This window comes from Paramisgurnus dabryanus, chromosome 4, assembly GCF_030506205.2.
Source record: "Paramisgurnus dabryanus chromosome 4, PD_genome_1.1, whole genome shotgun sequence".
NCBI classification, from domain to species: Eukaryota; Metazoa; Chordata; class Actinopteri; order Cypriniformes; family Cobitidae; genus Paramisgurnus; species Paramisgurnus dabryanus.
In genome coordinates, this window is record NC_133340.1 from 32,990,483 (window position 1) to 33,017,755 (window position 27,273).

The following is a 27,273-nucleotide window of genomic DNA, read 5'->3' on the forward strand; positions in this document are numbered from 1 at the left end:
GTTGCGTAAAGCCTGTAGTGTAAAGTTTCTTTGTATGCTGATGTTGTTTCGATTCCCTACCGACTAGCTCTCAGTTGGACCTCACATTGATGGCAGCTCCTCTCAGCAGTCTCTAATTAAAGCAGAATACATTACTCCTAATGAGAGTGAAAGCTGGCATGTGTGCATGTGTTCTGTATAGGGTAGTCCAAGAAGAATTTGGCTTGCGAGGGTATAGATTAAAAGTTTGCGTGTTTACATTATAGATGTCTTTAAAGTATTTTGTCCTCAAATACAATCAAGACTGCATGTCAGTGTTTGGATAGGATAACCTACGATATAAAAATGAAGGTGCTACAGAATGTTTGTTACACCATTTTTGGTTCATCAAAGACTTTTTTAAAAAGTCCCAGTTTGTAACATTTAGTTACTGATACCAACATGTGCCTCTGAGGAACTAAGATGAACTCTTTAGGTGCAAAGATGTACTAAAATTTGAAGTAAATTTTAGATTATTTTGTGTAATTTTTTTCTGAAAGTGTACAGAATCATGTAGCGCTTTCATTTTTAACAGCGGTTTTCACACCGCAATCATGAGCAGCCCGTGAGGAGAGCATTTGCTGCGAGTGGCAGCGCATACTGTGCAGTTTAATAACAGTATAAAAATCTCAAGTTCACATTAATTTATTTTACATGCATTTATGAGCAAAACCTATTCAATATGAAATCAGTGTAATTTAAATAACTGTGATTTGTTTGATCCACATTGTTTTCGTGCTGTTTTGGTCCATGTAATGACAGATATAGACACAATACACAATTATAGACATAAAAAGCCCATGGCACATTATTAAATCTGTTTCTTGGAAGTTTACGATAAAATAAAAGATTTCACTCAGTGATTGGCAGCACGATCGTGTTTCCCTTCAACAGTATAAGATTTAGATTTATAGATGTATCTGTTTCTATGAAGATTATTAAGATAGATGAGGATTCATTTAGTGCTGGGCAGAGAGTAAATGACAGCGCAGTCTTCTGGCAACAGTGTGTTTTTTAATATTTCATTGCTTTCTTTTAAATTGCTCAAAGCCATGACGGTTTAAAATACACCTGGCATCACATCCGTGATTTTATGGTAAAATTACACTTTTTTTCATTCAATCCATGAGCATTTAAACCATAAACAATGCACTGTCACTTTAATTAAGCGTGAGCGGCGCAGCAAAAATAGAACCGACGCCGAAATGATCGCAGCACTGCTGTTTCAGGGCCGCTCCTGCAACCGCGAGCACGCGCCGCTCCAGCAACCGAGGGCACGCGCCGCTCCTGCAACCGCGAGCACGCGCCGCTCCTGCTATGAGAGCACGTGCCGCTCCTGCTACGTGAGCATGCGCCGCTCCTGCTACGTGAGCACGCCGCTTCTGTAGCACGCGCCGCTCCTGCTACCAGAGCGCGCCGCTCCTGCTACGTGAGCACGCGCCGCTCCTGCTACGTGAGCACGCGCCGCTCCTGCTACGTGAACACGCGCCGCTCCTGCTACGTGAGCACGCGCCGCTCCTGCTACGTGAGCACGCGCCTCTCCTGCAACCGCGAGCACGCGCCGCTCCTGCTAAGCACGCACGCGCCGCTCCTGCTACGAGAGCACGCGCCGGTCCTGCTACCAGAGCACGCGCCGGTCCTGCTACCAGAGCACGCGTCGCTCCTGCTACCAGAGCACGCGTCGCTACTGCTACCAGAGCACGCGTCGCTCCTGCTACCAGAGCACGCGTCGCTCCTGCTACCAGAGCACGCGCCGCTCCTGCTACCAGAGCACGCTTTGTTAAAGCTGCATAAATTTGCACGTCTTTCCACAGTGCGTAGCTATTTTTGAACTTGTCAGCCGTTGATGTAACGTTTATCCTGGAAAAAGAATAAAGAAAAGCAATGACATAAAAAGGGCAAGAGAAGACAGATACAGAATTCCCTAATGTGACCATCAAAGATATCCTCCAATGGAAGGAGCAAAACGCATTCTGGCCAAAGAACATTAAAAATAAAGCTGTCCTCAAATTATCCAAAACATTTCCTGAACTTACTGTAACTCAAAACTTAAGTGAATTTCTGAATCATTTTAAACTAGATTTTTCTGTAATTGCTCCTGCTACCAGAGCGCGCGCCGGTCCTGCTACGTGAGCACGCGCCGCTCCTGCTACGTGAGCACGCTCCTGCTACCAGAGCACGCGCCGGTCCTGCTACCAGAGCACGCGTCGCTCCTGCTACCAGAGCACGCGCCGCTCCTTCTACGTGAGCACGCGCCGCTCCTTCTACGTGAGCACGCGCCACTCCTTCTACGTGAGCACGCGGCGCTCCTGCTATGTGAGCACGCGCCGCTGCTGCTACGTGAGCACGCGCCGCTCCTGCTACGTGAGCACGCGCCTCTCCTGAAACCGCGAGCACGCGCCGCTCTTGCTAAGCGAGCACGCGCCGCTCTTGCTAAGCGAGCACGCGCCGCTCTTGCTAAGCGAGCACGCGCCGCTCTTGCTAAGCGAGCACGCACCGCTCCTGCTAAGCACGCACGCGCCGCTCCTGCTACGTGAGCACGCGCCGCTGCTGCTACGTGAGCACGCGCCGCTCCTGCTACGTGAGCACGCGCCTCTCCTGAAACCGCGAGCACGCGCCGCTCTTGCTAAGCGAGCACGCGCCGCTCTTGCTAAGCGAGCACGCGCCGCTCTTGCTAAGCGAGCACGCGACGCTCCTGCTAAGCAAGCACGCACCGCTCCTGCTAAGCACGCACGCGACGCTCCTGCTACGTGAGCACGCGCCGCTCCTGCTACCAGAGCGCGCGCCGATCCTGCTACGTGAGCATGCGCCGCACCTCAAATACAATCTGTATTTGAGGAGCTATACATAAGAGTGTATAGCATTGGGTTTTCTGTGGGTTGGGTGGTTACTTGAATGTAGCTGTGAATAACATACAACAGCGTAATTAATGACTAGCGTGAAAATGACATTGATATCTTACCATAGGATATTTTTGTATTGCAAGTTATATTCAACTTATTTTCAACTTATATTCAACTTATATTTTCTTATAACATACTGTATTTTCATACAATGACCAGGAAAAACTACTCTCTACACTGTAAAAAGTAAAAGTTGGATCAACTTTTGGTAACACTTAAAATTTTCACTTTAAGTTGAAATTTAAGTTTAAAAAAAACTTACATTTCTAAAGTAACACCTAAAATATTTAAACATTTTAAACTTACATTTTTCATTTAAAGTGAGAAAATTCAGGTAGATAAAACTTCAATTCTTAGGCATTATTGAAGTATTTTCAATTTTTTTTTAAGTTGATCCAACTTTTACTTTTTATAGTAAGTGTTTATCTTTTACTGTATTTCAATTATGATTGGTTGCCGCAGAACCGCATCATAGCTAATACCGTAAAGTTGACCTGATTTTAACTCTCCTCGACGTTCACACCATCCAAGATGGTACACCGCTGCCCACCTGAGCTTGCTGCCAGTTCTCATTGAAAATAAATGACTAATCGACTCACTCGTCAGCGGCGGTGTGAATGTACAGTTATACCACAGTACGCACAAACATTGCTCTGATGGTTATTTATAGGACATTTGACAGGTTAGGTTCTCAACCAATCAGAATAGAGCATTCATCAGCCTGTGGGTCCTAAAAAAATAGTTTACCCCTTATTTATAAGGAATGCTTTAATATAAAGGAAACAGTACGGAGCATACTTATGAAAGAATAGAGAAGAAAAGATTGTGTGCACACACCGTGTGCATATTTACTGATGGATAAGAGAGCTTGCTGTAATTTGGCTTTTGTGTAAACTTCAACCGTTTTTACAAGCTGTCTGTTTTTGTTAGCGCATTTGCTGTTTATTTCTTACCTCGTCGCCAGGCCGTGACGAAATTGAAATCCGCTGAGGTTTTTTGTTACCCATTTTTGTGCACTGATTTTCGGGGGAGATCTGTGAAATTGTGCTGAATCAATTTATACAGGAAAACGTAAAGCGGAGTGAAGATTAGTGCTCTGTAAGTTCTGAGAATGCAGATTCAATGTGGGTCATCTCATTACAGCTAAATTCTTGTTTCTTCCCCTCACAGATAAAGTAGGACAGGATTTCAAAGTAGATGCGTCTAACACCTTGGCAATCACATATTGAATGCCCTGACATCCATGCTTGCAATGCAGCAGCGTGTTTCACCGTTCGTATTTAATTCAGTTCTCATTTAAAGTCTTCCAATGACAAATGTTCACATGTTTTGTTTAACGGAAGAACATCTATACACTCTAAAAAAACAAACGGTGCTATATAGCACCAAAACAATTGCTTTGGATCGTAACGATAGAAGAACCATTTTAGTGCCATATAGCACCGGTGAAGAACCAGTGAAGCACCAGTGAAGCACCAGTGAAGCACCAGTGAAGCACCAGTGTAGAACCATATAGGGGCCATATAGCACCACATATGGTTCTACATAGCACTATATGGTTCTACACAGGTGCTTCACTGATGCTTCACTGGTTCTTCACCGGTGCTATATGGCACTAAAAATGGTTCTTCTATCGTTACGATCCAAAGCAACTGTTTTGGTGCTATATAGCACCGTTTGTTTTTTAGAGTGTAGGGTTACAAGAAACCTTGGTCTGTTATGCTCAGCTTCCCATCCAATCCCATTAATCAATATTGTGTGCTGTGAGATCTCTCTGTGAAACACTGTGAAGTCTGACTATTAGGAACAAGGACCAAACATGGATTAAATACGAAAAACAAGATCAAACATATATGTTTACTCAAACATATTTCGAAAGCTTTCTATGTAGCACGTTTTACGAAAAGCACAAAATATGGGCCTGAAAGGTTTTTCTTAACACAAGATCAGTAAATGGAGGAACGTTACCTACTTAATAACTAAACGTGGTGGTTTATGTTCTTTGATATAGATTTTATATAAGGCTTGCTGTCTAATGCTGGGTACACACCAAAATATTTTTTTACATCTTATAAGGTTTTCAAAATGTGACCACAAACATGAGGATAAAAAACAATCTTAGATGTAACCGTTTTGCACCTATAGTGTGTGGTGTGCCATGATGTGTCAAAGACAGCACACCATACACGAACAGATGTTTAACCAGAGTCTCAACTGTGAACACAGGAAATCTCACAAAATCTTGTGAGACTTCGGAATAAGCATTACAGACGATATATAGGAAGAATTTTTGATGATAGTGTTTGGAATGAAGTCGTGAAGACTGCGGGGATGTGGTCTACAAGTTCAATTCGCATCATCTTCTCTTTGTGCTGCGCCATAGCTGCTTACGTTGTCGATCATCTCGCTTTCTGATTGGATATTGTTTCGTTTCACGTGATAATTTCAAGAGCGTGTGTGCGTTTGTCCTCGGGGTTCAGTTCTGATCGTAAATATTCAACATGGGTTCGGGGCGGCTCCAACAGTTTTTCTGGTCAGGTTTAGTCACTCTTAACACACCTCACACAAAGTAAAAATCTGAGATAATCTGACTCTGTAGAACCATCAAGATAATCTGGACATAGCTAGAATTGCCAGAAGGGGGGAAATTGGCCCAAAATCAGCCGGATTATCTTTCGGTGTACATCCAGCATACATATAGTTTATTACACATGTTATGTGTGATTTTTACATTTTCTTGCAATGAATATTAAATAAATGTCAACAAAACAACATAATTTAACATAATTTAATTTAGCATCACTACACTATCACTGAATACACTCCAAAAATAAAGGTGCTAGAAAAGGTTGCCATTGAAGAACTGTTTTTTGGCCATCGAGGTAGTGAAATTACACAGCCCAAAATGGTTCGTCTTTTTTAACAGAGTCTGTGTTTACACTAAGAGCGCGTTTATTTTACTTAACCAAACCAAAATGCCCGGGGTATTTGCAAAAGCTATTGACACTAGCTCCGCCCATCAGCATCTGGCAGCAAAGTGTATGGCTTTTGGGTACTGGCTTTTGACGCAATGTCCCTTGTTCGAATCTGCCTTTTGCAGACTTTGCTCTTCTTCTGTTTTCTATTACATATTACATCAAAAAAGCATTTATTTTCAATAAAAATTAAGAAAATTTGGAAATAAAACGCCCACAGACGGAAAAGGAAACAGGAAGTATCACATTGCTAACATGTTTACAGCATTGTTGCACGCTTACACCAGTTAAATAAAAGGGTAACACTTTATAATAAGGTTCATTAGTTAACATAAGTTATTGTATTAACTAACATGAGCAAACCATTGTTACAGTCTTTATTAATCTTTGTTAATTTTAGTTTATAAAAAATAAAGCTTTTAATTGTTTGTTCATGTTAGTTCACAGTGCATTAACTAACATTAACAAGATTTAAATAAAGTATTAGTAATTGTTGAAATTAACATTAACAAAGATTAATAAATGCTGTATAAGTGCAGTTCATTATTAGCTCATGTTAACTAATGTAGTCAACTAATAAACCTTATTTTAAAGTGTTACCAATAAAAGAAACTTATGTATAGTTAAATGTTTTTACACGTTTTTTTTTATTTGAGCAGTTTTTGCAGCGTACATATAACAGATATCTGTTAAAGAGATGTGGTTAATTGTAAGGTAATGAGGCAATAATTATATAACTATACATACTGTAATATAGCTATATACAGTACATTGATTACATACACTATTATTTTATTACTGCAGTCCATCCCACTATCTGTAAAAGTGCTACAAGTGACATCATTTAAATTGTTGATCATTAATTTTTAAAGAAAAACTACATTGCTTTATTAATAGTCTAAACAACTTTTCATAGTTACTTGATTTAAAAAGGTGCATGTGTGTAAAGTAATTTGAATTTACCTTATCTACTAAGGTAAAGCTACTTAAAAACGTGAAACTACTTACATTTAAACACCACATCATTGCTCGTGTTAACAGCTGCCAGTGCCACTATAGTTTAAAGAAATGAAGTTGTTTGCGCGTTGCAAAGAATTGTGGGTTATTTGTAGCAGCGAAGAATACATCTCATGCATTCTCAGAGTACCTGTGAAAGAAGGTCACATTTGAAGGTCGCATTTCAAGTGTCCTACTTGCGTTTCTTAAGTACGACAGCATGCAGCCTTCGACAAATGCGACCTCCGTAGGATACAGCCTTTGAAATGAGACACACCACACCTACAGTAATGTCACTTAGTGTAAATAGAATATATATTCCTATTTTCCCTTAAGCATTTTTACTCTGTGTAAATACAATCTACACATATTTGCACTTGGTGTACTGTAAATAGCATATCTTGCTAAGAAAATAAGCTGCCGCTGCCGTTTTTAAAAAGTGTAGAGCTAGGGGTCTCTAACATGGTACCTGTGCACATTCTATTAAAAACTTTTAATATTTATTTATTACATATTTTTATATTAGCTTGGCTTGGTTTATGTATGTTAACATTTTAAACAATACTAAAACATATCAACAAGTAAAATAAAATAAAATCAACAAGTAAAACAAAAAAGTTTTGAGTAGACTATTTCAAAAGTAGCCCTCCAGATTGTTTTATCCATTGTGGTAGCCCTTGCTCACAAAAAGGTTGGAGACCCTTGGTGTAGAGGATAAGCTAATTTGGGTCCAAATGTTATAAAGTTGATAATATAATCAATAATTGTATATTTTAAACTGTACATTATTTGGAAAGTGCATGGAATGTGGAACACTGCTCCACATTTCATTTTTTTATAATTTAAACTAGTTATGTAATATAAATATAGATCATATTTTGGAATTAAATCTTTATTAAATACTGAATTAAATACTGGAAACTGATCTCTCATACTAGCTACATTTAATGCAAGTTTAATTATCTTTAACGTCTTTTTTTTCAGATTTCTTCCAGCTATTTGGGGTTAGGAAGAATCAATAAATATAATAAACAAATATTTTTCTTTTAACATAAAGCAGTGTAATTGTCAGCGTTTGTGCACAACAGGTTCCATTTACACAGAATTAAGTAATATGGTGCAAACCACAAAAACTGTGAGGTTAAAACAACAGGAGATCCAGCATAAAATAAAAGTGAACCATGGTAATAGGCAATAAACAGTGCCATAAAACTTGCAAGCCCAAATAGTTTGAGAAACTCTTTTAGTTTGCTGAACAGCAGCTCAAGACACAGATGGTGCCTTCACACATCTCTTTCTCGAGGGTCTGCAGGACTTTTGACACCTGATCATCATGGTCTCCATTAAGCTGTTCAGCATCACCAGCCAGATAAGGGATGAGAGAGTAACTCAAGATGAAAGGTAGTGCAGAGGGAAAGAGGATGGATGAGGGTTCGGTAAAATCACATTCACAAACTCCCCATTTCTCACTCTCTCTCTCACTCTGTTTTTAGTACCATTAAAGTTTGTCTTAAAAGTTTTAGGAGGACGTGGTTCTAAACTAGATCCAGAGACAGCTGAAGGTGACATTTAACTGCTAAATATAACTGTATATGAGTTAATTCATAATTAATTAAACTGAATTGATAAATATTGCTTACTCTCTTAATATTAAATCACTTTTTGGCTAAAGCATTACATTTCTGTCTTAAAGGTGCCAAAGAATGCATTGGAAATATGTGAAATCGTTCTCTGATGTCTAAATAGAAGGTATGTGGCTTTATTAAGTGTTACATTTTCATTTAAAACCCTAGGATTTGTCTTTAAAATGAAATGGAGCAGTTTCACAGAGCAGTTCAGTTCAGTAGCTCTATGTGTGTGTAAACAGACCTTATGTTTTAGCCTGTATCGGACAAAGATTTGGTATTTGGGGAATAATGAAAGGTTTGAAGATTGTTAATGGACATTTCTGAGTGGTAAATTTGTGTTTTTTAGTAAAGACCTGCAAAACATAATTGTAACGTCAATAGTAGAACTTCAGCCTAAATGTTAGCATGTAGCATTAAAGCAACACTATGTAGTTTCCATGTAAAAATGACTTACAGCTCCCCCATGTGGTTGAAAAACGCAACAGTGCCTGGTATCAGACACTCTTCTGAAGGCAGGGGGAGGGGCGGGGCTGTGTTTCCTACCCTCCACCGCCACTTTCAGAGTTTGCTTGTAGCAGCTAGGAGGTTGCTCAGGTTGCAGCAACAGTACAATTTGTCCAGTTAAAAGTTGTTCTATCACTGAAATAATTTTAGAGACATTATTTAAAGGTAAAAAACTACATAGTGTTGCTTTAACTAGCATATAGGGTTAAATCGCTAACTGGTGAAGTGCGACCCACGGTGGGGAAGTGCACGTCACAAATGATGATAAATATAAAGTACAATCTCGCCCAGTGAGATGTCTTCAGGTTCTTGTTAATGCAAACAGCCAGCAGACGAAGAGTTAATGCGCTATTTGCAAGGGAAGTCAACTGATATCAGTGATGACCCGCTGTCTTAGGGTCGAAACAATGAGGTAAGATATTGGCATTTTCTCAATCTGAAGACTGTAGCTTACAGAGGTCGTATTTGCAAGCTGCATACGTCATCAAGACGGTCTTATTTCATAACATTAACAATTATAAAGTTGACTATTATTCTTTGTTAATCATACAGTGTTGTAATATGCTTATGACTTGCAAATGTCTGAAAATAATAAACCAGGCTTGATGACATACAGACTGCATATGCGACCTCCGGAGGCTGCAGCCTTCGGATTGAGAAACGGTCGTTCTCTCTTGGCCACTCAAAGTTGCGAAAAAGTGTCAATCTGCGCTACCGGTACACCTTCAGAACGCGTTTTCAGTGCGGCTGGAAACATTATAACCCCAAAAACGTTTCTCACTTGTTGTTTCATGAGTGAAAGTGCTACAATAAACACGCAGATATGCGCCGATCCCCTGGGTGTTCCCCGGGGGCTCGGCTCGAGCAGCCACCGAAATGGCCAAGCGCATACGCACGGTTGCTTCACATTTACTTCACATGTCGTGGAAAACGTGAACGCGCCGCTTTCCTCCTCTTCAAAGTGCGTTGGCGCTTCAGATCGTCTTTCATTGATGAGTAACCTAAGCATTGCTTGATGCTGGTACAAGCACCCACCGGTGGAGAAAACATTTGGCTCCTATGAACACGCACGTTTGTTAAAAACTGTATATCTGATCATCGTTTACATTGTTATATTTTAAAATATATGTATGCATTATGTATAAGACCTATATGCATCAATGTGCATGTGCACATACCAGCCCAGTCTCACGAAATTTCGTTATATAGTCACGTATTTTTTGATTCTTTTTTCGTGCTATTATCACGAAATTTCGTGTTTTTTCGTGATCGTATAACGAATTCCTGTTTTCGTGTGATTATCACGTATTGGTTACTCAACTGTTTTGTCCTATTTTCTTACCATTGTCGCTTCGGTTTAGGGTTAGATTTACATAAAATGACATCCCTAACCAAACCCAACTCTAACCCCAACGCCAGGCGACATATAAAAAAATAAATCAGAAAAAATAGTATAAACCAATATATAAAGTGACTTTCTAATGCAAGCACCAAATCTAACCCTAAACCGAAGCGACAATGGTTTAAAAATAGGAAAAAGCAGTTGAGTAACCAATACGTGATAATCACACGAAAACAGGAATTCGTTATACGATCACGAAAAAACACGAAATTTCGTGATAATAGCACGAAAAAAGAATCAAAAAAATACGTGACTATATCACGAAACTTTGTGAGACTGGGTAGGCACATACGCGCACGCACGCACACACACACACACACACACACACACACACACACACACAAACACGCAAACAAACAATCTATAACCACCGTATCACTGCAGTGAATTTATGCATTACCATTGCGGTGGTAAAAAACTGCCACCGTCACAGCCCTAGGTGTATCTCGACTGTAACGTCACAGGTGGTGTTATTTTGAGATTGGCCTTCTTTTGCATGCAGTCTTTTGCGGCATTAACTGCACAGAGCCGTAGTTCCCTGACAAGCTGGGCCGTATCACATACATATTGCAGGCGATACGTCCGCGATTATTAATGCGAAATTGCCCCGATTGTCAGTGGACTACGGCTCTGTGCAGTTAATGCCGCTCCACTTGAAAGCAATATTTGGAAAGTTAAAAAAGAATTTGCGAGTGGGTGTAGTTTAGCGTTGACAGCGAAGACGCCCCCAGCATTTGAGAACAGAGAATCCTGCCTGTTTTTCTTAGATTTTGATAACTTATTTTATTTACGTGCCAATTTTTTCAATCATTCAAATTTTTCTTGGTGGTTAATAAGACATTTTCTGTGGTGTGACAAAATGGGAACCCATTTAATATCCGAATTACACAGACTTTAACATTTATTGCATTATTCCAGTCTGGGCAGAGACTTGGCATGTTGGCATCTGTATTACAGTGGCCTACAAGCAATACTGTCCATGCTATTGCTTTCATCTGAGCTGTAGTCACGACCAAACTGCTGTGAGATGTGCTGGGAAGAGTAAAAGCCTTTTAACACCATGAGGACATAATTTCAGCCAGCAGAAAAGAAATAAGCTAAATAGTTCAGAAGAGATACAGTCGGTTGGACAATGCTCAAGACTGCAACCAGCACAGCGTGATCTGTTAGGAGAATTACTGAAGCAAGAAATAACCTCAGTTTAATATTTGTTTCTTCTCCCACACAGAGCCCCTTGACTTTGACCCTGCCTACAAGTCTCAGACTCAGTCTCACACAAATCTTCTCCAAAGTAAGACTGAATAGCTTACATATCACAAGGTTATACATACCTGTATGCTGTTTATCTTCCGAATACCGAATGGGGCGGCTGTACATAAAAGTCAAGTGATAAAGTGAAATGTAACAAGCTGAAGAGCGCACACAATGTCCGGTCTGTTACAGGGTGAAAGACAAGTCAAGAACTAGCACGAGTCAATTCAACAGAACAAATTTTGAGGTTGTAGCCTCAGGAGGCCAGAACTTTAACCACACGCATAGAGCCTGATCCACATCGCCAAGATCCAGCAGACGAGAGGACACGGTTAGATCACAACCCACCCCCCTCCAGTAACTACAGTAGGGGTTTTAAAAGTGTAATGTGTGAAATTTAGGAGGATCTATTGACAGAAATTGTACCTTATCATTTATCATGACTTTTCAATTACCCGACAACCGACTCTGCCCACTTTTGGCTTCAAAAACGCTCTTCAAAAACCTACGGTTGACGTTACGGACACCATGTTTTATACAGTGAAAAACGTTTATGCCCCAAACGGACCAACTGTTCTATAGACCGTTTCATCGGACACACGTGCGATGACGCGATTAAGCGTCTGGTCCGAACTTTACTTCCGGTTTCTGTTTGTTTAAAGATCTGACCAGTTGCTGAAACTGAACTCTTAAACAAATACCTCGTCAAAAATAACAAATGTTTTGGTTTCATAGGTCATCTACGTGTTGTTTATTTTGCTTGTATAAACTACTTTAAAAGGACTTTGTTGTTATTTATTCTTAGTGGAGTTTACCGGAAGTTACGTGTTGACCATGAAAGCCGCTTGTTATGTTGTTACTGCTGAAACCGTCTATAGAGCGTGTTTTGTCACTACGTTGTTTTAGACGATAACATGTTTGTCCTGTGGTGGCTACCATAGTTTTATTATGCGTTTTAAAAAGGACAGGTGACCTGCAAACTTTGGCAAATCCATTTTCTATTTGTCCACTTTTTCTGTTATCCGAAATACTAGCACAGTTTTGGGCCCTGAGCTGTAACCACTGTACCCTTGAGAAGGCTCCAAACCCCATGTTGATCCTGGGAGTTTGTCATTTTAATTTGCTATGGGGGTAGTTGTACCTGAACCTCAGACATGTTGTCACACCATGACTGATGGTGGGTCTGATGGCTGAAGTTAGCTGTCACTGGAGCTGTACCCTTTCAAAAACTACAGCTTTGCACCTAAAAAGTTCATATACTGTAAGTACCTCAAAGGTACATATTGGTACCAAGTGTATACATATATGTATCTAGTGATACATATGGAACTCCTGGCTATAAATTTATATGGGGCATGCGTTCCCCACTTAGTCCCTACTTACTGCAGCATTAAGCAGTTTCCCAGACAAGGCTTATCCAAGTCCCAGACTAAAATGCATGTTTGATCTGCCTTAATACCTTTTGCTCACTAGGTAAAGCTCTGTGTTAGCACGGCAAAGGTCACGGGTTCAATTCTCAGGGAACACACGTACTGCTAAAATTTATAGCTTGAATGTACTCCAAGTTGCTTTATGTAAAAGTATCTGCAAAGTGTAACATATCAAATGTTTTTAATTTATAGACGGGGCAATGTGAATGTTCTTCATATGGGTGATTCTCGCGAAATTAGACTTATGAGGTGTCATGAAACATTTTGATAAAAAAAGTAAATGCTATCAAAATAAGAAGCATACAGTTACAAACATCTCTTCACGTACTATTTTGCACATGATTTCAAATGACATCATACAAACTAATTTTGTTGTTTTTTCCACATATAAGGGGAACATTTTCATTACCGCAACGTGTGCATGACTGGATTTGGGTTCTTTGACATGGAAATATTTATAATTAAAAAATCTAAAAAATAAAAAGCTTCAGTGCATGTTATACTATAAACATTTACAGTAAAGAAACATGTGATATTTAGTGATCATTGGTAAATGTAGAAACAATAATAAGAAATATAAATGTGTCCAAGACCAATTTTCTCATCCTCCGCAACAATTTTCAATCATTGTTTAAGCCCTCAAGGAACTAACATTAAAAAAAATTTGGAAGGGACATAATTGACTGTGACACCCAAGATGGCTACCAGGTAAGCAGTTCTTCAAGTTCAAGTATGCTTTATTGTCAATTTTCCACATATACAGTACATACATGCAGAGAATCGAAATTGCGTTACTCTCAGACCCCGGTGCTTACAGATAACATTTAAATTAAAGCCTAAAAATCTAGAACAATATAAATAGTAGAAACAACTATACAATAAGGGAATATGAAAAAAAGAAGAAAACAAAGGCATATAATAAAATAAAATAAAAAATATAGTTAAATAAAGCAGTGCACGGCAAATGACAAATATAGTGCAAATCAGTGAAGTGAACAACTGTGCAGGTAAGATAAATTTAGTGCAAAACAGATCCGTTAAAAAATATCTTAAGTCTGATTGAAAGTGACAAGGGCTCAGAGCAGTTATTTTATTTAACTGACTGATGAGGTAGTGGAATGACATCTGTTCGATGCTGAAATGAGGTAGTGGGCAGACCAATGCTGCACAAAGTGAACTAGTGCATGCCATCATATATTTGTGTAGGGGAGGGGTTCAAAGTTCGTAGTTCCCGTGGTGCCTGGGGCAGAAGAGGGGAGGGGGTGGCAAGTACGGGAGGGAGTTCAGCTTCCTTACAGCCTGGTGTATGAAGCTGTCCTTCAGTCTGCTGGTCCTGGCCTGGAGACTCCGCAGTCTCCTCCCTGATGGTAGCAGACTGAAGAAGCTGTGTGATGGGTGAGTGGGATCACCTGTGATGCAGAGGGCTTTGCGGGTGAGACGTGTTTCATAAATGTCATGTAGGGAGGGGAGAGAGACACCAATGATCTTCTCAGCTGCTCTCACTATGCGTTGCAGAGTCTTTCGGCAGGACGCGTTGCAGGCGCCATACCACACAGTGATGCAGCTCGTCATGATGCTCTCGATGGTGCCTCTGTAGAAAGTGTACATGATGGGGGCCGGGGCTCTGGCTCTCCTCAGTTTGCGGAGGAAGTAGAGACGCTGTTGTGATTTCTTGGCCAGTGCTGTGGTGTTTTCAGTCCAGGAGAGGTCCTCTGTGATGTGCACACCCAGGAACTTGGTGCTGCTCACTCTCTCTACAGTCGCACCATTGATGGTCAGAGGAGCGTGCTGAGTGTGTGCTCTCCTGAAGTCTACAACAATTCTTATTTTTTCTCTCCAGATAAAAGTTGAAATTTTGTTTTTCATAGTACCTAGACAACTTTTTAGTTCTCATTACCGAAACATGAGTTTGTAAATTCATATATTTAAAGGGATATTTCGGCCAAAAATGATATTAAACCCATGATTTACTCACCCCCAAGCTGTCCGAGTTGCATATGTCCATCGTTTTTCAGACAAACATTTTCGGATATTTTAGAAAATGTTTTAGATCTTTCAGTTGATTAAATGTAATGTTACGGGGTCCACGACCTTCAAGTCCAAAAAGTGCGTCCATCCTTCACAAATTAAATCCAAACGGCTCCAGGATGATAAACAAAGGTCTTCTGAGGTTAATCCGCGCGGTGTTGTTGTAGAAATATCCATATTTAAAACTTTATTAACGTAAATAAATACTTTCCGGTAGCGCTGCCATCTTAGACTCCTCTGTATTCAGGAGAGAGTATTAGCGTAGTGTACGCACTTTTCTTAGTGACGTATGACAAATTCGGAGGGCGGGGGCACAGAGCAGCAGCAGAGTAGCCTCCATAGGCTGCGTAAGCTCTCATCCTGAATGCGGACGTGACTAAGATGGCGGCGCTACCGGAAGGTAGTTATTTACGTTAATAAAGTTTTAAATATGGATATTTCTACAACAACACCACGCGGATTACCCTCAGAAGACCTTTGTTTATCATCCTGGAGCCGTTTGGATTTAATTTGTGAAGGATGGACGCACTTTTTTTGGACTTAAAGGTCGTGGACACCGTAACATTACATTTAATCAACTGAAAGATCTAAAACATTTTCTAAAGTATCCGAAAATGTGTTTGTCTGAAAAACGATGGACATATGCAACTCGGACAGCTTGGGGGTGAGTAAATCATGGGTTTAATATCATTTTTGGCCGAACTATCCCTTTAATGTAATATCATGTTGCGGTAATGATAATTTTTGATAATGATAATCTAAAAAATTTAAATAATTCTATAGAAAATATCTAAAAATAATAGCTATAGTAAGTTCAGACCTTAATCTTATATGTGCCAAAAAAATGGCTTCTATGGCTTTTTTAAATTCTGATGCAGGACACCTTCTAAATCTGGTTTTCGTGGGAATCATCCATATGGATATGACAGCAGCATATAGGTTTATAAAAATACATGAGGACTGAGTAAGCGATGAGAGAGTTATCATTTCGGGATATCATTTGGTCCCTTTAAACTCTGGCTGGCACTCATAAAAGCATTAGATTTGATGGATGTGTTTTTTTCTTGGATCTGTTGAGGTTTACGTTGGGACAAAGCCAAAGCAGACCTTCCATTATCGATCACCTACTGTTCTCCCTCGCGGTGGATCTGTACCGAGTGATATAGGCGTCCATCAATTTAAGAAACTCCAAGTAACACGCAGGCAACATGCAATACCTTTTACTTTATATCCAAAGATGTTAGCAATTCTCTCTGGTTACGTCACTGTTAAAGAGAGCGCTTTTACAAATATAGAGAAGTGACAGGCATACAGTACACTGCTAGGTTTCTATTAGCTTTGCTAAGGAAGGATTATGTTGTCTTGGGGGAGTTGAAGCTTTTGTAAATAAATGAATTCCAAACCTCTAAATCCTATTAGCTGCATTCAGAGGTGAGAAAACACAGAGCCACGGCTTAACCTTAAAACTGACAGATGCACAATTGTGTTTTATTGCATCTCTTTTTTCTATACCACCCAAACATCTATAATCCCGTTTTGATAATATAAATGGTCAGGGTCCGAAGTCTCTATAAACCTCCTATATATAGATTTTTCTGCTTGAGTGAGTAAATCTCTATCTCGTAGTCTTCTGATTTCCTGAAAAACACCATTTGCTGGAGGTGCGAAAGTTGGAGACCACTTGCGAAAATGGATTTGGGGTTTTGCATTTTACTCATTTACATTACAGTTTCCGTTATCAGCAAAACAATCGAACTTGACATGGACTCGACAATTCGTGCTAAACCTAATGATGATTCATGTTTTTCAGGGTTAGCCTGACAATTTTCCAAACAGCGTCTTTTGTGCTACAAAAATCCTTTATTTGTTGCCCATTTTCAATTTCAGTCTTAGATTTTTGGACCCCATTGCTCATTTTCCATGCATATGCATGAGCTTTCGTGTCTGTTTATTTGAGAGAAGAAGAAAAAAGATGAAAAGAAATGAGCTTTCTTGCTTGGTTTCTCATTCTGTCCATTTGTCTTTCCCAACCACGAAATGAATGGGCTGCACTGTCAGAAAAAATAAACCCAAATCAACTCTGAGCTTTGGAGAAGGGGAATGAGGCTGGTTGGAGGCGAACAGAAGAGAGAAACAGATAAAGATGTACATTAGTCAGAGGCCGGGAGTGTGGCAGAAAGCCATGAATCTCAATCTAACTTTATTTATCCGGGACCAGCAAAGAGCAGGCCCGCAAGGTCGGGTACGAGCGCAATTACGCAAACCCGAAGGGACTGTTGTGATTGGGCGTCCTCATTCTTGATTGAATTGCGATTACGATTGGTTCTTTCGCTCCATCAATGTTAAGAGACTTTTTTGATCTATGTTTTGAACTCTTAATATTTTTGTCTGAATTGACATTCTCTGTGTGTGTCAGCTGAGCCGCAGGAATAGTTCACCGAGTAATGAAAATGAGCTCATAATCTACTCGCTTTAATGCCATTCTAGGTGTACATGACTTCCTTTCTTCAGATGAACTAGTTTCAGCTGAACTATTCCTTTGAAAATGTTGTTTTTAACCATGGTTTGGTCAAATATGAACATTTTCTCATAAGCATTCGAAAAGGCACCAATTGTCCAATCAATGTCTGACTAAAGATTTTGAAAAACCTTTGCCTTGAAGCACTGTCATTTTCTTGAAAATTCCTTATTCTAATTTAAGAGTGCCTGAGGAGAAATAAGCAAGATTAAGCTTTCGGACTGAATCCATTTATTACCCAGATAAAGGCAGTAAAAGCAATCCTTCTGTCATAAGTCGCAGAGTATTTGTAGCAATAGCCAAAAATAATAATAGATTTTTCTTTTATGCCAAAAATCATTAGGATATTAAGTAAAGATATTTTGGAAATTTCCGTAAAAAATATTTTTATGAGTAGATGCAGCAAAATCACAATCATTGGCCAGAAACTCGCCTACAAACTACTCGTTTTTTGGGAATTTCCCATTCAAGTTTGGTTTTATGTAAAAGCTTACAATTTCCCTCTTCAGGAAACAACAGCAGTAAGCAAGTAGAGAATGCTAAAACAAACCTTTTTAATTAGTAATGCGTTGCTAAGAACTTCATTTGGACTTTGAACTGTAAATGCGATTTTCACAATTTTTCTATTTTTGCCCCCTCAAGTTCCAAATTTGCATATCTCCAAATATTGTCCTACATGTATACTAACAAACCATACCTCAATGGAAAGCTTATTTATTTATAAGTATGAATATCAATTTCAAAAAATTATGACTGGTTTTGTGCTCCAGAGTCACATTTACTATTGGTATTAAGGGCTCTATCATACACCCGGCGCAGTGCAGCGCGTGTCTTTTCGACCCGGCGTATTATCATTTTCATGTTTAGCGCCACATTGTTTAAATAGCAAATACTTTTGCGCCCATGGACGTTCTGGTTTGAAAACGATGTGTTTAGGCGCATTGTTGGCGCGTTGCTATTTTGAGGCAAGTAAAATAGACTAGGCCCAATATTGTTTTTGTAATTTAATGAGCGCATTAGAAATATGCGCCTATAAATTGGACGACAGCGCGGGATTGCTTATCTTGGATGCGCAGCAGCACAAAAACGCTTTTAAATATGAAAAATGTAATTATTAAAATGTAAAAGAAGTCTCTTGGACCTAAATTAGCACCGATTATGAGACATTAGAAGTAAATAAATCAGTAAATAAATACTTTGCTTTAAACATGCTTTATCTATTTTTAATAGTGCTGGGAGAAGATTAATCGCATACAAAATAAAAGTTAATTTTTTCATAATATATGTGTGTGTGCTGTATGTAATTATGTATCTTTAAACACACTCACATACATATATACATTTCAGAAACGTTTATATATATATATATATATATATATATATATATATATATTCTTTACATTTATATACAATATAGAATCTATAAATCTTAAAAATACATACATGAATGTGTGTGTATTTATATATAATTACACACAGCACACACTTGTATATAATATGCTAAAAATCACTTTTATTTTGTATAAGATTAATCGTGATTAATCTTTTCCCAGCACTATTTTTGTTTATGTTTTTTTAAATGCTGTCACACGGATTTATTGTGATGACTTTGTACCTGTGGATATGGTGAGATGAGAAAATTTTTTATGTAATGCTTTTTTTTTTAAAAAAAAACATGGCGCTGTCCGAGTGCTGAAATGGCTCTCCGCACGTTTGTAAAATTCTTCTCCTGTTTGTTACAAATAAAGTATTTTTACAGTACAAACCTTTTCTTGCATATTTGCAAATTATTTTATGAGATTACAATGATTATGTCGGATATCAATACATTTACAGCAATTAAAAGCCTGCTATTTTTACTTCCATGACTGAAGAAAACGCATTTTAAAGGTTTTAATCCAAAAAAATTATAATTTCAATACAAATCAAAACAACACAATTTTTTAACATTAATCTTAAACTGGCGGTCTTCTTCCTCCGCTTAGTTTTTCAGTTTATAAATTCCGCTTTCTAAATAGGGTTTAGACGTGGCGCCAGGCACAACTTGCTTTTAAAGGGGCTGAGAGCTGAGACTCTCCTTGGTTTATTGCATGTTACGCCTAAAACACTCCCATTACTCATTACGAAAATTGGAACAACCCTTTTAGGCCATGCGCTTGGCGCATAAACTATTTTTCCTGTCGTTAAATTAGCAAAAGTGGTTCATACACGGCCATTTAGACGTGCGCTTTAGAAAAGCGCTTAGGTCGTTAAAATAGGGCCCTTAGTGTTTTTTCTCAGCTTATTGACCTTTTGCGAGATACATTTATTCAATTTGTTTTAATATGACCCTTTGGTTTTTTTTAGTATTCTAAAGATTTGACCGAATTTTTGTTTCTTGGCACCGCTCAGTTTTTTAAAGCAGAATCTACTACTACACGGGTCGCTTTTCAAATACGGTTTCAAACTCTAGAGGTGAACATTTTAGCTGTGGAGGACCATCCATCACTGTTTAGTGTTTAAACAAGCTGGCTGGACTCTATAGTAAATGCAGTCTTTGCCAGAACATTCTGTACAGAATCAAAGTTTAAAGTTAGAGGTTCAGAGAGCAAATACAAAACATCTGACCCTTTCGTTCTGGTCCACAGTTGCTCAGTAGAATTGACAGTGACATTTTGCGTGTGTGTCAAACTAGTTGAAACTAATTTTTTGAGTGTTTGTGTTTATTTCATATTGAAGAACGTAGAATTATGGAATTGTTCCATTTTCAGTTTCACAGCAATATATAACCATTTATGAGATGGGTAATTTGAGTCCATTATGTTTAGTACAATCTGCTGACCCCCCAAAGATGTTGGTGTTAGGGTTGCATTTGTGCTTTGTTCAGGTAATCGTTCAATTTTGTATCAAATTCAGAAAAAATTACCATCATGACTTCTTTTCAGTGAGATGGGGTTGTTCATGTTCTGCTTGTTACAAGAAAATAGCAGTAAAATACCCTGTATGTTTTTTGGAGGCTCTATTTATTTTATATTTCCTTTGGCCATCAGGTTTCTAACATGTCTATTATTATCGTCAGACTAGGGCTGGGCAAAAAAATCGATTTTTCGATTAATCGTTTTTTAAAACGTGGTCGATTAAAAATCGATTCTCAAAGAGCAGAATTGATTTTTTTCATATTTATTTCCGCAAACATTGACCGGAGGAATGGAAGCATTTTAGATTTCGCAAGCAAAACGTGTTGTGGCTTTTAATTTCTTTTTATTAATTACCCACTTGTAAACTGCTGTTCACTGTTCTTTTTATTAATATAGTATGTGTATTAAATCTATATTCATTGAGTTGAATCGAGAATCGAGTATAAAAACCTACCTGAGAACCGGAATCGAAAATTTAATCGAGAATCGGAATCGAATCGATTTGATAGCTTGTGAATCGAAATCAAATCGATCTGGAACATCTGAATCGATACCCAGCCCTACGTCAGACTATAACTGCTTTTCTAACATGTGTTTGTTGGACATCCTACCTTTGTGCCTGCGGCGTTCTGATTGGTCCTCCTGGGTTCTCAAGTGTCCAATCAGAAGTCCTTTTGTTGAACCTAAAGAAATTCACAGATACAAGAACCAACATAAGTTTGAGATATTGGATAAATGTTAAACACATTTTTAAAAAGAGCTCTTCTACGGAGCCCCTAAGGGGACATGGAGCAAAAATTAAATAAAGTTTAGTTTCATGTGCTCACGCAAAACTTTCATGTGCTCACGCGAAACCTTCATATGTGCAGATTTTTTTTTTAAAGTTTATTTTTGCGTGCTCACGTGAAACTATCGCGTGCTCACGTGAAACTATCGTGTGCTCGCGTGAAACTATCGCTTTCACGTGCGTGCGCAATAGTTTCACGCGAGCACGCGACAGTTTCACGCGAGCACGCAAAACTAAACTTTAAAAAAAATTCTGCACATGAAGGTTTCACGTGAGCACATTAAAGTTTCACGTGAGCACATGAAACTAAACTTTAGATTTTTTTACTCCAATGTCACCTTAGGGGCTCCGTACTCTTCTGATTCAACTTAGCAGTGATATAAAAGCTGTTGTTGTATTGTTTTCCGTCCAATCAGATTTAGCGATAGCAGCGACAATTTATTATTAGTGTTTCAGCGAAGGAAATTATCAACATATTGCTGCAAATAACACAAAATAGTAGACATGCTATTCAGACTTATATCTGCCGATACCAATAACATGAGTTCGCTGGTTACATTAACTTTCATTAACTAATTCCTGAAGATTGCATTTTCTGAATGTTTTTCATAATGACCATTAATACTAAACATTAAACTATGTTTCTATACATTTTCTATACACAGAGCTCAAATTCATTGCATTTTTCTGTTCTCTTTTAATTGACAGGATATATCGGCCATTATTATAGGCTGTTTTTTAAACTATCAGCCGATAGCCGATTGTGTTAAAATTAGCTTTTATGTATGAATTGTAGCATAAATTGTGGAATAGAGCAAAATATCTCATTGAGATTGAAGGAGGGACCCAATAATTATGTACTGTAGCAAGGTTTTATAGACTTTTCTAAGCTCTTTTCTAAACATCTAGCACCTCAGCCACACATTTAGCAACCACGTAGTGCCTGATAATGAAAAATGTTTAGTGTCAGCTGCTATCATTTATTATTACATTATCAGTTGTATAACAGCCAGGGAACCTGCAGCTATTGTGCAAGCTATTGAATGTTGTCTCTACAGCATGATAATATCCCATACAAATACAGAAATGATAATACCCCATAAACAAACACAACCCTTTACACCTGGTTTCATAGACTAGGCTTGGGACAAATCTCATTTTAAGACCTGTCGGTGCAAGGTATTTTCAGTTGGGACAACTCAAACTAGACAGCACTAGCTTTAGGCCTTGTCTGTGAAACCAGGGGTTAATGTTTTATGTGTACGACTGATGGGATTGAGCAGTTAAATTATAATTACTGTGAAATGATGTGCAATTTGGTAACAAATGATTTCTCAGCTACCTGTTTCCTAAAAATAGGGACTGGCACAAATGCTTTTGTTATTCATCTGCGGATGACAAAAAAGCAATTTCTTCCTTGCACTTATCTGTTTGGCCTGCATAGAGAACCTGCTGTTCCTGAAATCTGCTTTATTAAGTCACAGTGACCCGGGATTGAGATCCCTCCAAGGAATATTTGTAATGACAATCTCTCTCTCACTCTCTCTATCTCTTTTCTTTCCTTCTTTCTTTCTTTCTTTCTGTGCTCCTATGCAGTAACTAATGTGTTTTTGTTGTTAATGTTTTAGGAAATGGTTGCATTATAGATTCTTTCTTTCTTTTCTGTGCTCCTTTGTGGTAACTAATGTGTTTTTATTTGTTAATGCATTGAGAAATGGTTGCATTATAGATCCTTTCTTTCTTTTTTCCTTCTTTCTTTTCTTCTTTCTTTATTTCTTTTATTCTTTCTTTCTTTGTTTTCTGTTCTCCTAGGTGTTACTAATGTGTTTTTATTTGTAAATGCATTGAGAAATTATTGCATTATAGATCCTTTCTTTCTTCTTTCTTTCTTTCTTTTTCTTTTTTTTTGTTTTCTGTGCTGCTATGCAGTGACTTTTGTGTTTTTAGTTGTTAATGCATTAAGAAATGGTTGCATTATAGATCCTTTCTTTTTTCTTTCCTTCTTTCTTTCTTTCTTTCTTTCTTTCTTTGTTTTCTGTGCTCCTACGTGGTACTAATATGTTTTATTTGTAAATGCATTGAGAAATTATTGCATTAAAGATCCTTTCTTTCTTTCTTTCTTTCTTTTTTTGTTCTTTCTTTCTTTCTGTCTTTCTTTTTTTATATGCTCCTATGTGGTAACTAATGTGTTTTTATTTGTAAATAGATTGAGAAATGGTTGCATTATAGATCCTTTCTTTCTTTCTTTCTTTCTTTCTTTCTTTCTTTCTTTCTTTCTTTCTTTCTTTCTTTTATATGCTCCTATGTGGTAACTAATATGTTTTTATTTGTAAATGCATTGAGAAATTATTGCATTATAGATCCTTTCTTTCTTTCTTTCTTCTTTTTTTGTTCTTTGTTCGTTTCTGTCTTTCTTTTATATTCTCCTACGTGGTACTAATGTGTTTTTATTTAAAAATGCATTGAGAAATGGTTGCATTATAGATCCTTTCTTTCTTTCTGTCTTTCTTTTATATGCTACTATGTGGTAACTAATGTGTTTTTATTTGTAAATACATTGAGAAATGGTTGCATTATAGATCCTTTCTTTCTTTCTTTTTTTGTTCTTTCTTTCTTTCTTTCTTTCTTTTATATGCTCCTATGTGGTAACTAATATGTTTTATTTGTAAATGCATTGAGAAATTATTGCATTAAAGATCCTTTCTTTCTTTCTTTTTTTGTTTTTTCTTTCTTTCTGTCTTTCTTCTTTTATATGCTCCTATGTGGTAACTAATGTGTTTTTATTTGTAAATACATTGAGAAATGGTTGCATTATAGATCCTTTCTTTCTTTCTTTCTTTCTTTCTTTCTTTCTTTGTTCTTTCTTTCTTTCTTTCTTTCTTTTATATGCTCCTATGGGGTAACTAATATGTTTTTATTTGTAAATCCATTGAGAAATGATTGCATTATAGATCCTTTCTTTCTTTCTTCTTTTTTTGTTGTTTCTTTCTGTCTTTCTTTTTTATATGCTCCTACAGTATGTGGTAACTAATGTGTTTTTATTTGTAAATGCATTAAGAAATGGTTGCTTTATAGATCCTGTCTTTTTTTTCTTTCCTTCTTTCCTTCATTCTGGTTTTCTGTGCTCCTACGTGGTACTAATGTGTTTTTATTTGTAAATGAATTGAGAAATTATTGCATCATAGATCCTTTCTTTCTTTCTTTCTTTCTTGCTTTCTGCGCTGCTATGCAGTGACTTGCGTGTTTTTAATTGTTAATGCATTGAAAAATTGGTGGCATTATAGATCCCTTCTTTCTTTTCTGTTTCTTTCTTTTTTGCCATGTGGTAGGTAAGTAGTTCTTAATGCATTGACAAATGTTTTCTGGATGGTTATTTACCTAACGAAGGCAAAAGAGCCCACCTCTGAGTCTATAGTCTGTACTGTTATACTGTAGCTTTTGACCCTGCAATGTCAGTAATTTTTCATCTGTTCATTTTGTCCACCAGGGAAAAACCGTACGTCAGATTGGTTCGAAAAATAACTGAACATCTCAGTGAATGATCCAAAAATCTGTGATTCTTAAAAGCTTATGTATGTCAAGACAATACATCACCATAACATTAAACAATAATAATTGAAATCATGGAAAAATAAGTAAAAGAAGATAAGGATAAGAAACAATGTACAACACAGTCTGTATATAATGCACATACATGGGTTGCTTTTAAGAAACTCCATAGATACTTCATAGATAATCACGGGTTGAGTACACTTTCAGAAAAATAAACAAAAGTTCTCATTTGGATGTTACTTTTTTAAAAAGGTCCTAATATGTACCATTTTGGTACAGAGGTACGAATATGCACCTTTTAGGTTACTTTTAAAAGAGTTTCCACCCCAGTACCTTTTTTCTGACAGTGTACAAGTAAAAGTCACGCCCTGAAGTTTACAAAAATATTTAGAGTAGGCCTTAGGCATATGCAAATATGCATTATGCAAATATGTCAACAAAGACAGCGATCAATCTAAATTAAATATGATATCAAGAGGTTTTTGAAGTGTAACCTGTAGTTCAAGTCTGTCCCGCTCTCTCCCTCATGTCGTGCTATTTAATAACTGTGTTTCTCTGTCCCTTTAACTGGTGTTAATTAAATGAATGGAGTAATCATGACGAGGTGTCTTTCAATGCAATTAGCTTGCCATACTGTGGAACATTAGTGCCATCTTTGCCGTGACCTTATACAGTGTAGATAAACTTTTCTCAAATTAATTGCCATGTTAATGAGTTCGCAGTGCGTTGTGCCTCTCAGCACAATGATTTTCTAGAGCTCTAACAGAAGGCCAGCGTATGGCCGCTTTGCTAAAAAGGTTTAACCCTCTTGTTCACGTTCTTTATACATAAGGATAGATCACACGCCAATTACACTCCAGCTAATGAGTAGACCTAACGTGCATTGCACGGGAAATGGAGAATAGCAAATAACAGACGATAAAGTGCTTTGCAAAGACAGAAGTGACAAAATGTTATGCATTATGTTTACCCAAAGCAATAAAGCACGTCACAATAAAAAAAGAAATACACTATGGATGCACATATGCAAAATTTCTGTGCCAATAGTACAATCTATTGATACCAATACATATTGATCGTTTTGCTTTTTACTCATCGTTTCAAAATGCTTTTGTCGACTGATACCAATTATTGGCCGATATATTGGTGCATCTCTGTGGATTTTTTTTTATATCGGTACATTCCTAAAGTAAACAGGTGTATGTGCGTGTGTTGACACATATGTAGAGGTATATAGTGTGTGTGAATCTTGTGCTTTTACAGTTTTTGGCACATTAACATCTATTTGCCTTGCGGCTATTCCATTGCAATGACCCAGAAAAGGAGAAAATTGTCAGAAATCCTCAAACCTAGTTTCAATGACCTACAAGGCTATGCATTTGGTAAAACAGGTGCTATAATTGTGCCAAAAGTGAATGCTTGTTCCCAAAAGTGTGCTTGTTTGTTTGCACGCATTGTTCTGCGGTTTCTTTCGAGCACCTCTTGGTTGCATCACCTGTTTCAGAAATCAATGTGCGAATAACCCACCGGTTATGTTTTTGTATAGGCATTTGTATTCCAGTCAGAGTATCACACAACAGATATTCGGCAGTGAGAGTCTGGCCTCAGTGGGTCGGGAAAAATTACAGTGAGAGTTTTACAGAAGAGAACCCAGAGGACGGCAAAGAAAACTATCAAGTATGTTGTGCATATACTGTAGACGCACCCAAATCACAAGTGTTTACGTATAAGAAGTCTATCCTAGCAGCCAATGTGCACGAGTTATACATAAGTAAATCCTGTATGTGCGTAGCATACTGTAGCTACATAACTGTGCCCCAGAAAGCAGTTCGCTCTTAAGGCATTCTTAAAAATGTATGACCTTATAATATGTGACCCTGTCTGTGAAATCCAGGTCTTATAATATAATGATGAGATTGGGAGCATCAAATAGTGATTTCAGCCTTTGACCCGACCATGCTCAGTCAATATTAAAGATATCAAGAATATATTTTTACAGAACGTTCTTTATGTAGGACGATTTTATGTAATCACAAAAAATGACTTTAGCTGGGTTTTCACAGACTGGGATCCACAAAATAATATGTCTTTGTAATACAAGACAATATGAAATGTGGCAGCTCATGCGGCAAATCATGATGCAATTCATAGACAGATACATATCATATACACTGTAAAAAGCCTTGGTAACACCTTAAATAATTAAAGTTTTATAAATGTAAATTTAGATTTTTTTATCAATTAAAAGTAATTTTTTAAGTTGATCCAACTTTTGCATGTGTGTGCATGTAGTAGAAGTTTTCCAAAGTTGTAAAGTTATGCTTGTTAAACTTCTGCTACTGATAATCTACTTACAGCTTTCAAGTACAGAACATTTATAGTAC

The 27,273-nt window shown here is 37.8% G+C and overlaps 1 protein-coding gene across 2 annotated transcripts in view; it reads right to left on the reverse strand.

Annotated features, from left to right (window-relative positions):
- elfn1b (extracellular leucine-rich repeat and fibronectin type III domain containing 1b) overlaps positions 1–27,273 on the reverse strand; it is a 147,987-nt gene that overhangs the window by 17,611 nt on the left and 103,103 nt on the right. The window contains exon 2 of one of the 2 annotated variants that reach the window (XM_065254243.1): positions 21,162–21,233. The gene's annotated coding sequence lies outside the window, so the exon portion shown is untranslated. Of the gene's footprint in view, positions 1–6,904; positions 7,053–21,161; positions 21,234–27,273 lie in introns of those variants that run through there. The other variant, XM_065254244.1, reaches the window with a different exon arrangement.